Source organism: Protopterus annectens, chromosome 4.part1 (genome assembly GCF_019279795.1).
Source record: "Protopterus annectens isolate FY-2018-M chromosome 4.part1, PAN1.0, whole genome shotgun sequence".
Taxonomy (NCBI): domain Eukaryota; kingdom Metazoa; phylum Chordata; order Ceratodontiformes; family Protopteridae; genus Protopterus; species Protopterus annectens.
Genome location: NC_056734.1, coordinates 587,922,165 through 587,934,327, shown reverse-complemented (window position 1 = coordinate 587,934,327; position 12,163 = coordinate 587,922,165). Strand labels below are relative to the sequence as shown.

Sequence of the window (12,163 nt, the reverse complement as noted above, 5' to 3'; positions counted from 1 at the left end):
CAACATATATATGTTCACCCTTCACAAACAGTTGCAATATGTCCCTTGTTCTATGCACATATACAGATGTTAATATATATGACACATATATATCTCTCCGTATGTGTGTGCCATACACACACAAGGTCCACACTGTTGTAAGTCCCTGGACCTCACAGCTGAACTGTTGGGCCTTACTGCAACATGAACAGGTGTCACGTGTGAACATACAGTAACATTAGAGGGGGTATATAGCTACAAATGCTAGATTAGCATATTAGCCTGATACAGCAGTTGCCAATGCTAAGCTAAACTTTAATATGACTATCATGCATGTGTTACTCTGTCACAACCATGTTTATATGAATGTTTGCACTAATCCCCCAAACAGCCATTGTCCACACTACTGTACAGAACACAGATAACATGGATCAGATGTTTGATATTTAATGCTGAGCTACATATTTCACAGTTATGTCCCACTGCACACAGCTACACACTGAATTGTCCATGGCAGTAGTTAAGCAGGACATCTGTGCATAGATACGTACTGCTGCCACATATGAATGGTTAACATTATGTAGAGTACTCTTCAAAAACATCTACTGCATGCCAGTAAATACATATCTGTTACATACCCTTCCTTTGTATGAGTTGGTATTATTTTCCGTTTTCCTTTTCCTTTTCACTGTCTCTCTCTCTCTCATTCTCTGCAATAGAGTGATTGAGTTTGTGGGCAGCAATTACAGCCTGCTTTATAGGTATTTGCACATGTGCATGTGATGGCCTCTCCACCAATTGGTGGCCACCATTTGCTAATTGCATGCAGCCTGCTGTGTAGTAATTGCAGTAATCACTGTCATAGCAACCCAATGCTATAAATTGCTAACTCAGGTAGGAGTAGCCCTTTCAGCTTTCCAAAATGGGGATCATGCTTGTTTGCTGTGGACATTGCTGTTTAAGTCAGAAGGTTGGTATAGTTCTTATATCTGAAGCCAGGTGTGTAGCCAGTGATTTGAATGTTGTACTCAGACCTGAATGTTGCTGCTTCCAGTAAACACTTGCCAGTGTTGAATTGTACTCACCCCTCCAAATGCTAACACAAGATACATGGGAGTATGTACTTTCTTTTCTAATTATACAATTAACTGCCATACAAAAGTAGTTATTGAGATGTATTCTTCTGGCACATGAACTGTTTGTGAAGTGCTATACTGTGAATATTAATTTACTCACTTCTGAACAGTTTGTGCTTTTTTAGTGTTGACATTAGCACAGGCTGCTCAAGAAAACTGGACAAATGAGTATGCCTACCTACATCCTTGGTAGACCCTGAACACACAAGTATATTGTAAATTTGGGTAGGGGTGCAGAAGTACAGAGAGCATTATGTATTATTGTGTGAATTTTATCTTGCTGGACTTAAAGGGTTGCTGTGTACCTGTTAGTTTATCAAGGCAAGTAGTCTGTCTGCGTAGCTCCCAACTGTGGACCTATCCAGATGGTAGCCAGAGGTTAGCCTGTTCTTCTTTGTCTGTGCACCACACCAGTCTTTTCAGCACTGGAACAATGGCATTGTCACAGTTGGTTGCTACCAGTATATGGCTACATCCCTTGGTATTTCAGTGTTGTACTCCTACATAAGGGTATGCTTCTGGAACTCCTTCCAAAGCTATTTGCACAGTGTGTAACAGCAGAAAAGCTGATATGCCTGTGTGTTTCTGCCTCTGCCAGGCCTCTCAAACACCCAGGTACATATTTGAACAGGTTGACATTTCCCAATTAAGAGACTTGCAGGGGCATGGATTTTTGGACTCCTCAGCAGTCCGACACACCCCCTGCACTCATGCATGCTCCGTGTTAGCCTTAGAGTTGAGGAGAGAGATGGAGGCACTAGGCAAAATGGGCTGAGATGCTGGAAATGGGGGCCATAACCTGTGCGAGCTTGAAAGCCCTAGGTAGAGAGCAAAGGGGAGAACCGGCATCACAAAAGTCTGGATGAGGGTCTGGCTGAGGCTTCACGGCCTAGCAGAGTCCCATGAGGCAGTGAAGGATTGGTGGAAAGCTCCCCTAAGAGGCTCCAAGGGCAGGGTTGACACATTATGATTTGGCGGTCTCCAGGAGTTATGTAACCTGGGAAAAGAGCTCTCCCGCCTGGGTTGAAGTGAAAACCATGAGGGGGTCCCTCCCGAAGGAAGTCCATAAGGGAGAAAGAGGCAGAAAATGGCTGAGCAGTGAACACTCTGGCCTGAGTGAAAGGGTCTGGGTCATGCCCCCTATGGGATGTAAGTCCTTAAGGGAGTGTCTGTTGAAAGCTGCGGGGCCAGGAGTGCTCCTGCCCATGTTATCGGGGTCAGATGCAACCCCCCATGACGGAAGTCCTCAAGATTAGATGGTTTATGAAGTCCTCGGATCAGCCCCAAAAGAGTCGGTCATGTATCTGTGGAGGATGCCCTGCTCCACATGGGGTGTGGGTTCAGCGACCGAGAAGGTTGGCAGTACGGCCGCACACCGGCTGCGCAAGAGTACCTGCCATCCAGCGGCATTGGGCCAGTAACCCCAGTCTGGGTGCCCACAATGATGCCTGTGAAACCTTGCGTGTTTGTCTTGAGGTGTGATGCTGTGCGGGCAGTGGTGCCCCCAGCGAATGAGAACTGTATGACTCTGAACAGTGGATCACTCTGCTCATGCATCGATCAAGAACACAGCTAGCTGCGGGAACTAATGTGAATTGCAGGACACATTAATCATCAACACTTTGAACGCACTTTGTGGCCCCGGGTTACTCACAGGGCTATGCCTGTCTGAGGGTCATCATGCCTTCCATCACCCCCAGGGGTGTCCAGCCCCCGATGCGGGTGCAGCCAGGGAGTCAATGGAGCCCAATGCGGGCCCCCATTCCCCCAGGAGAGATGCAGATGGAGGAGAGGAGTCCCCCACCACCCTGTCTCAGGAAGCCTGTCTGAGGATAGGAGGGAGCAGGCACATGTCCAGCCTTTCTCCAGGAGGCTGTTGGAGGTACTGCCACCAGGCTGCCCTCCTGGGTGAGGCCCGATGCCTGCCTGTGCTGGCTCCCGCATGCCAGGGCCGCATCAGCCCTCCTCCTCAACCGCTCGGAATCCGGTGGTGTGGAAGAGCGGGTGCGAGGGCCAGGGAGGATGGGTGTCCATCCATCCCCGAGTCCTGCTCCTGCAGCCCCCACCTGTGACCTCACTCAGAACATGACCTCAGATCGGATGTGGCATATTGTTAAGCAGAGAAAAAGAAACTAATCAGGATTCCCTCAGTAACAGCAAGTGAAGAGAGAAGAGCACAGTGCCAAATCCCCGACCGGGCGAAGGGCACAGGGAAATGTGGCATATGGAAGTCCGTCTATCCAGCAAGCACAGAAGGGGCTGAGGATTGCGTACTCAGGCTTAAGGCTCATCCCCGGAGGGGCATTCTGGCAGCAAGGCATCCTGTGCAGCAGGAGGTCCCCTTTCGCACTCCTCTCTCTGCACCCTCAGATGCCTCCATCCCAATAGCCAGAACCTGTGGTGGCATGAAGGGGACTGAGGATTGCATAATTGGGCTTAAGGGTCAGCCCCAGAGAGGCAACTTGGTGGTGGGTGCGTGGTTCCAGAGATAGGGAAGAAGTCCATCTGGGGAAGCCAGATCCGTGATCCCGTCTGCCCGGTGCCCGAGGAGAGGAGATACAGCCGCTATGACATCTCACATCTGGGACTGTCTGCAGGTACTGGGTCAGCCTCCAGTCCTTTACCAAGCACTGTGGGGATGCTGACCTGTGAACAGCACCAGTCAGGAGGAAAGGAGGTATGTACCAGAAGGCTCGAAATTAAGCATGTTCATTGGCACCTAGCACCACTGAGGAGAGAGATGGAGGCACAAGATGAAATGGGCTGAGATACCAGGACCTGGGGCCATAACATGTGAAAGTTTGAAAGCCCTAGGTGGAGGGCAAAGGGGAGAACTGACATCATGGAAGTCATGGATGAGGGTCTGGTTGAGGCCTCGTGGACCAGCAGAGTACCACAAGGCTGGGAAGGATTGGAGGGAAGCTCCTCTGAGAGGCTCCAAGGCTGGGATTGACACATTATGATTTGGCAGCCTCCATGAGTTATGTAACCCAGGAAAACAGTTCTCCCACCTGGATAGAAGTGGAAGCCATGAGGGGGTCCCTCCCGATGGAAGTCCTTAAGGGAGAGAGAGAGAGAGAGGTGGAAAATGGCTGGGCTGTGAGGTCTGCTGCCTGGATGAGCAGGTCTGGACTGCGGCTCCCTCTGGGATAGAAGTCTGGAAGGGGGAGGTGAAAAGCAGCAGGGCAGGGAGCACTCCTGCCTGGGTGAGAGGGCCCGGATCATGCCCCCCATGGGATGGAAGTCCTCAAGGGAGCATCTGTGGGAAAACTGCAGAGCCAGGAGGGCTCCTGCCTGGGTGAGTGGGATCAGGCAGAGACTCCCATGACAGAAGTCCTCAAGGGAGCATTTGGCACATGGCTGCAGGCCTGGAGAGCTGCTGCTAGGCAGGGGGAAGGCGTCTGACCTTGCCCGGTACCGGACGGTGTCCCCTGAAATGTGGCAAAGTCCACAGAATGGCTCTGGACCAGAAAGGAGGGGGATGTGAAAGTCCCGATGAGAGTGGACCTGCACCTCCATGGCCTAGGGGAGTTCCACAGGGCCAGCTGAGATCAAAGGGAGGTCCTCCTGAGAGGTACTGATGGCACGGGGATACGGCATGGCTTGACAGCCTGCAGGAGATATGTAACCTGGGAAAAGAGTCCTCCCACCTTGGTAGAAGTGTAAGCCCAGAGGGGGAGTCTGTCCCTGTGGAAGTCCCGAAGGTGAGAGAGCCAGAAAGCAGCTGGGCAGGGAGTCCTCCCTCCTGGGTGGGAGGGTTCGGATCATGCCCCCCAGTGGGATGGAAGTCCTTAAGGGAGTGTTTGGCGAAAGGCCGCTGGGCCAGGAGTGCTCCTGCCTGGTTGAGTAGGGTCAATCGGAGCCCCCCATGATGGAAGTCCTCAAGAGAATGGCTGGCAGAGGGGCGCGGCGTCTAGAGTGCTCCTGCCTGAGTGAGCAGTTTCAGGTGGAGCCCTCCATGATGGAAGTTCTCAAGGGAGCATCTGGCAGATGGCTGTGGGCTCAGAGAGCTCCTCCCAGGCAGGGGAAGGTGTCCAACCTCGCCCATTTCCTGACGGTGCCCCCGAAATGTTGCAAAGTCCCCAGAATGGCTTTGGACTGGAAAGGAGGAAGATGTGGAAGTCCCAATGAGAGTAGGCCTGCCTTTTGGCAGCCGAGATGAGTACTGCGGGGCCTTCTGGGATCAGAGAGAGGTCCCCTTAGAGGCTCTGAGGGCACAGGGACATGGCATGGCTTGGCAGCCTCCAGGAGATATGCAACCTAGGAAAATAGCCCTCTCAACCTGGTAGAAGTTGAAGCCCAGAGGGGGGTCACTCCCCATGGAAGTCTGGAAGGGAGAGAGGGGCAGAAATTAGCTGGGGTGTGAGAGCTCCCACCTGTGTGAGGGGGTCCAGACAACAGTCCCCTCTGGGATGGAAGTCCAGAAGGGGGAGAGAGGCAGAAAGCAGCGAGGGAGGGAGCACTCCTGCCCAGGTTAGAGGGCCCAGATCATTCCCCCATCCAGGTGGAAGTCCTTAAGGTAGCCAATGGTGGAAGGCTGTGGGACCAGGAGAGCTCCTGCCCAGGTCAGAGGGAGCAGGTGGATTCCCATGATGGAAGTCCTCTACAGAGCAATTGGTGGGAGTCTTCAGGGACCGAAGAGCTCCTGCTGGCCAGGGGGAAGGCATCCAACCTCACCCAGTACCCGACGGCATCCCAGAAATATTGAAAAGTCCAAGGAACTCCTCCGGACGGGAAAGCAGGGAGGACGCGAAAGCCCCGATGAGTGCGTACATGCCCCACAGCAGCGGAGGGGAGTTCTGTGGGGCTAGCTGGGATCATAGGGAAGCCCCCTGAGAGGCCCCTGAGGGCATGGGGACAGGGCATGACTTGGCAGTCTTCAGGAGATCTGGGGGAAGACGGGGACTGTGGTGCTCTGGACCAGAATGGAGGGGGTGTGAAGTCCTTATGAGGGTGGATCTGCCCCTCTGCGACTAAGGGGAGTTCATGAGGCTGGCCGCGATTGGAGGGAAGTCCTCCTGAGAGGGCCCAAGGGCATGGGGACACTGTACTATTTGGCATCCTTCAGGATTTAAGGGACAATGGGGTGTCCCAAGAGGGTCCAGGACCCAGCCCCGGGTGATGTCCTGCCACTCGTACCGTATTTCCTCGAAAATAAGACCGGATCTTATACATTCCCCCGCCAAAATACACATTAGGGCTTATTATCAGGGGATGCCTTATTTACCCCCCCTACAACAATCTACATTTATTCATGCACAAAAATCGACATTTATTCATGTACACAAATCTGCATTTATGCATGTACAAAAATTGACATTTATTCTTGCACACAAATCGACATTTATTTGGTAATTTTCTGTTACTGGGCAACAGTTCTAGGTAACGCATTAACAGTTATGTGAGAATTCTGCATTAACAGTGCAACAAACATTTCAACTTCAGAATATAAACACCTTGGCTTTCACAGTGCAATATTTCATGCTTAACAGAAAGTGCAGAAAAATCTCAATAAGCGTGTATTGGAGGAGGAGAATAAAACAGTTGAATAACTGCCGCTTTTTGAGTGGTGATGCTTTCTTTATTCCTTACCCAAACCATAAAATAAGAATGATGGAAAGTCATAAAAATGAAGTCTGGGAATTAGTGGCCTTACTTTGTAATTACACCTTGATAATGAAACATTACCTTAATACAATAAAGTAAAAAACTGACAAGAGCTTGCTGGCAGCTGAAAGCAGAAGCAATCCAGTCTGTTGCCCCGATAACGGAAAAGGTATTTAAATACAGTCATGTCATCTTCTTCTGGAACATTGTCATAAGTCTCCAACCCCCAAATTCTGGCCTGAATTTCTTGCGACTCCATTTCCTGTAGAACCATTGGCCCCAATCTGTCATGCCTAGCAATAGAGCTCTCCTTAAATGAGCAATGCTTGTCCAAGTAGCCTGCTCATAGTGCATTGGCAACACAGCTGTCAGTGATTTTATCCCATTCATTTTTTACCCAAGTCACAACCTCTTCTAGGCTAGGCTTCATAAAGTTTCCATCCTGATTTCTCTCCATTCTATTTTCAATGTAGTCATTGATTCTCATGCGCAAATGGTCCTTCAATGGCTTATTTATTGCAATATCAAGGGTCTGGAGATAGGCAATCATTCCTGTGGGAATCATTATTTGATCTATTCTTCTCCGTGCAAGGAATTTCTTCATGCCTTTAGTGCGGTGAATGCTGGCTGAATCCCAGACTAGCAGACCTCTTTCTCCACATCACAAAACAAGTGGCAGCATTACATCGACCCACTTCTTTATAACTGCTTGTGTGCACCAGGCTTTTTCAGTTTCAAGAATGTAAATGCCTGAAACACATTCAATCTTATCTTTCTTGCCCTTTCTAATGATTAGAGTTGGGGTTTTCTTTCCATATAGACGAATTGCCAACATACAGGTAACACGTGCACTTTCATAACCAGTAGAGGGAATGTAGATTGATGAGTCACCCCTCTGATCAATTGTTGTTTGAGATCCTTGGCCCATAAACACTGCAGTTTCATCCATAGCAATCATGTTGAAGAGTTGGGATTTAGAAAAGTCGATGCCATCAACAAAGGACTTGAATGCAAGTGCACGTTTAATAACTTCAGTATCTTCCAGCTTGAACGGTGTTGTTCATCTTCTTAAAGACAGTTCATATCGCTGAAGGAAGTCATCCATCCAATGTTGCCATCCATCCAATGTTGTGATGCTTTGAATTCTTCTGGGGATATTTCTAACTGTGGTGCCATTGCAAGGGCAAATGCTTGAATATCAGCCCTGTGCACAACCAAAGCCTTTGCTCTCCTGTTAGCAATCCATTCACAGATGATGTCTTCCAGTTCAGGAAATAATGGTTGTCGACCTGATCCACACTTGCACTTCTTAGCATTTCCCTAGTTGGCCTGTTGACTGAGGTTATCGTATGCTGCATGCCATTTTTAGACCATTCTGAGATCCATCTTCTTCTCTTTGCAGAATGCCATCAGATTCTTTCCCCGGGAGTCCTACACAATTCCTTTCTTGTACTCGATGGAATATCTCTTTCTTTTTGCACTCATCTTTCCATGGGGGGGATTAATTGAAGACTTATGAGACAGGAGTGGCAACACAAAATGGCGATGGTTAAGAAGTCACCACAGCCGTTTCTTTATCAAGTGCGTATGTTTTACGTGTGTTGTCTGTACTTTGACCAGTCAAAGTACACTTGCCAGTGTTTATGGGCCAAGGATCTCAAGCATCAAGTGTGAGTGAGGATTAGGGTTGCAGTAACAATAATGGAGGACTTCCAGGGAAAGAATTTATGACTGCAAAGAGAAGAAGTTGGGTGTCCGAATGGTTTGAAAATGGTGAGAAGAGTATGATAACCTTAGTCAACAGGTGTCAATAATATTATTTTATAATTCAACCCGTCCATCATGTGTTGTTGATGATCTTAACTGGGGCTTACTTTTGGGGTAGGGCTTATATCATGACCACCCTGAAAAACCATGCTAGGCCTAATTTTCTGGTTAGGTCTTATTTATGGAGAAATACGCTATTTTCCGACACCTACAGCATCCTTAGTCAGGCACTGCAGAAGGTTAGTGTTTAGCTGAGTTGCCTAATTTCAAGCTAGATGTACTTTGCATGGTGCCTGGTACATAGTATAACTCTATTATGTTTCCTTATCAGGTATTCGTTCAACATCAGGTGTACCACAGACTTTATAGACACTGCATGGTAGGTGGTGATATCATACTTTTGAGAAAAAAAATATTTTTAACTATCACAGGTCACATTAATGACATCTTGACATATTTCTTCAGAGGGAGAACACCAGAAGGAATCGCATGCTGTCCACAGTATGCTAATATTGACAGTAGAATGGCTACCAATGTTGGTATCATAATTTTCATTCTCATAACACAGCCTCAGGACAGTGGCACACAGATGCAAAGTCTTCTGGCAGGGCATCCTACCCTACAGAAACTGGATAACTCCGTAATCAGTGACATAGGCTCACACACTCTGCATAACTAAGAAATTACATTACAGCAAATGGGGAGACACCACACAGTTCAACACCTGTTTTTTGTGCACAGCCTGAAACTCTTGATAAAGAGACTGCCCTTTCAGAGGCTGCACTACCTACTGTCACATCTGTATACTGGGATGTCAGGGAAATATATATTTCACAGTTTGCTCTAGAAGCATGCAAGGCCTTATATGCACAGCAGTAGATGTGCTGTAACATAGTTCAGGAACAGGCTACTACCACTGAGAGTCAGGTGGAGATGGTTAGAGTGCTATAGGTTATATTTGACAAATTTCACCCATATTTGAAATGGTGGAGACATACATCCACGGTGGTACAGCGGTAGCATTGTTGCCCCACAGGAAGAGGTTTTCCCGTTTGATTCTTGGCTGGAGTGCTGGGAGTGCCTTCTGTGTGGAGTCTGCATGTCCTCCCCATGGTTGGGTGGGTGTTCAAAAGACATGCGTAAATAGGCGTGCCTTCATTGAAGGTTGAACGTCAAGCTGGCACTTCGGCATTCATCAAAATCTACTGCCAGTCATTAGCAGACCGGAGTTCCACTGTGGCGACCCCTAACCGGGAAAAGCCAAAAGACAACAACATTTGAAATGGTGGAGACCTGGGACAAAGTCAACATGATCCGCATATGCACTATGTTTGATAATATATGGCATTTATGTCAGCCTCCATGCACACACATCTTGCAAAGAAAGACTTCTCAGACATGCACAAGGGACACTGCTGGATAGGAAGTGCCTGAATGCATGGTGGATGAGTAGGCCATACACCATGCTTATCTCAGAAAGGTACTGCAAGCATTCATATAGATTCACCCAGGAAGAAGCAGTCAGGCTTTGTCTGACTTCCACAAGATGTGGTAGAACCTCTTAGTGAATGTCTGGGTTCTGTAGATCAATATGCAGAGGTATCCCTGCATCCAATAGATCCCATCATCAGACTAATTCATGAAAAATTCACATGCCAGCAAATACACAGGATAATTATGACCATCACCCACACTATCTTTAAAGGACATTCTGTATGACACCATTTAAATCTAATTAAATGCTGGTCATCAGTAACACATAACTTACACACAGAGGAGGCACCTTGCAAGCAATGCAAATGCTGCAGTTATTTCTTGTACTTGAAAAAGAGTCTACCAGTATAACTAGCCCTTGTGCCACTGACCACTCAAACATTGTACAAATTAGGATGGCTAATACCTTTTGAGAACAATTTGTTTTCACAATATAAGGCAAAATATCTGCTATAGAGTATAAGTTGACAATGCAGCACTGAACAGACCCCACAAGAAACATTGTATGCATCAAGTATTATGTGTGTAACTTCTCAATGCTTCTGAGTGAATGTTATGGCCCATAGTTGTGGAATAGATACCATCTCTTCACATAGAATTTGTGTGTCATGTAGAAGCCTTCTACAGTGGTTGTCGTACTACTGTCATCAGGTGGTCACCATCACTATTGTCACTGATGGTACAAATGATAGAGGGAGATGCACTGCCACTATCAGTGTCTGGCTGTGACAGCTGTACACAAGACCAGTGTATAACTATCTTGTGCATAATGTCACTGTTATATCCCTGTCCAGTCTAAACTAGTCCAATAATTCCTGCTCAGCAAAGTATAGGTGGGCAATCCTATGCCTATATCTTCTTCTCATAGACTGGTAAGTACTGCTTCACACATTGACTAAAATGATCACCTCACAGTAGCATATAGCTAAAATGGCAGCAGAAACAAGCATTTTCATGGAATCCCAAATGGATTGAAAATATGCAAATTCACTTTTATAACCCATCTGCACACTGTACTCTTGTGCATCAAAAACTGACCAGAAATCATATAAAATCGAGAAGAGCACCTTATTTTGATTATAGGATAGCCACAGATTTTTCACATATTCCACATTTACATCTCATGAGTCAATCATTTCTAAGACTAGTTCAAACAGCTTCATTTAAGTGCATCTGCTATCTTTTAATCCTTCTTGGGCTGTACTTGTTCACAGCCAATGCACATAAACACAGTGCTTACATATAATGATTATAAATATCACCCTAAAACCTGGCAGCTTGTCTTGTTTAGTGTAAGTTGGAGTTGCATTAATTCAGTTTGCATGTTTTTGGGAACTTGTCTAGAGATAATGTGGTCTTTGACACATATTGAAATATCTCCACAGTTTTCATCTGTCCTGAATGAGTGTTAAGTCTTAATCCAGGTGAGGAGTGAGTGCAGCATTTACACTGAAACCAAGAATCAGTAAGTACATAAACATGTATATCTTCTAGTCGCACAGGAGTCTCAAGATCAAGTAATTTGTTGTTATGTCTCCTGGAATGGAGAAGAGACACGTTTATCCTCTTTATCAGCTAATTAAGGCTCTTAACAAAGGGTGTCCAATCTTACTGTGTAATTTTACTATCAATACAAATGGTAGTTTGACCAAGAGCAAGGCTTTTAGGAGTGGCCTACACACTGTCACCAAAAAAAATATGCAAGTTCTCTCAGAACATAAATATGTTTCTACACAGATCAGCCACAATGAAAGGTTTAAATATATTTAATAATAAATAGTAAAAGAACAAGAACATATTCAGTATATACTTACAGTTATATCAGAGTTCAAAATCACAGGAAATATTTAAAACAACATTGCAGAACAGTCTCAAATAAATAAAGAAAATTATCTAAGCTAAGCTTTGTTATATTCCTGACTGTATCTAAGAGAATTACTGTACCCTGATAACTTACTTCAGAGCAAGCAAGGCAGATGTTGTGCGTGGATCTTGATGTTGTCAGGTCAAAGACAAAATACAGAATATTATCTCTCTCAGACACTTCCTAAATAAATATCTCAAATATTACTGCTGGGATAGCTTGCAGAATGACATCATTTCTTGTCATCTGACTTCAAGTTTCCAGGCTCAAAACAACCATTGATGACAGCTGCTAGCATTTAGCATCTACCTGTGAA

At 46.5% G+C, this 12,163-nt stretch overlaps 1 non-coding gene across 1 annotated transcript; it reads left to right on the top strand.

The window, feature by feature from the left end:
• The first annotated feature begins 2,639 nt into the window (after positions 1-2,639).
• LOC122801476 lies at positions 2,640-2,793 on the top strand. Its single transcript, XR_006364745.1, has one exon. It is a non-coding gene; the product is annotated as a 5.8S ribosomal RNA (ribosomal RNA).
• Positions 2,794-12,163: the final 9,370 nt, after the last annotated feature.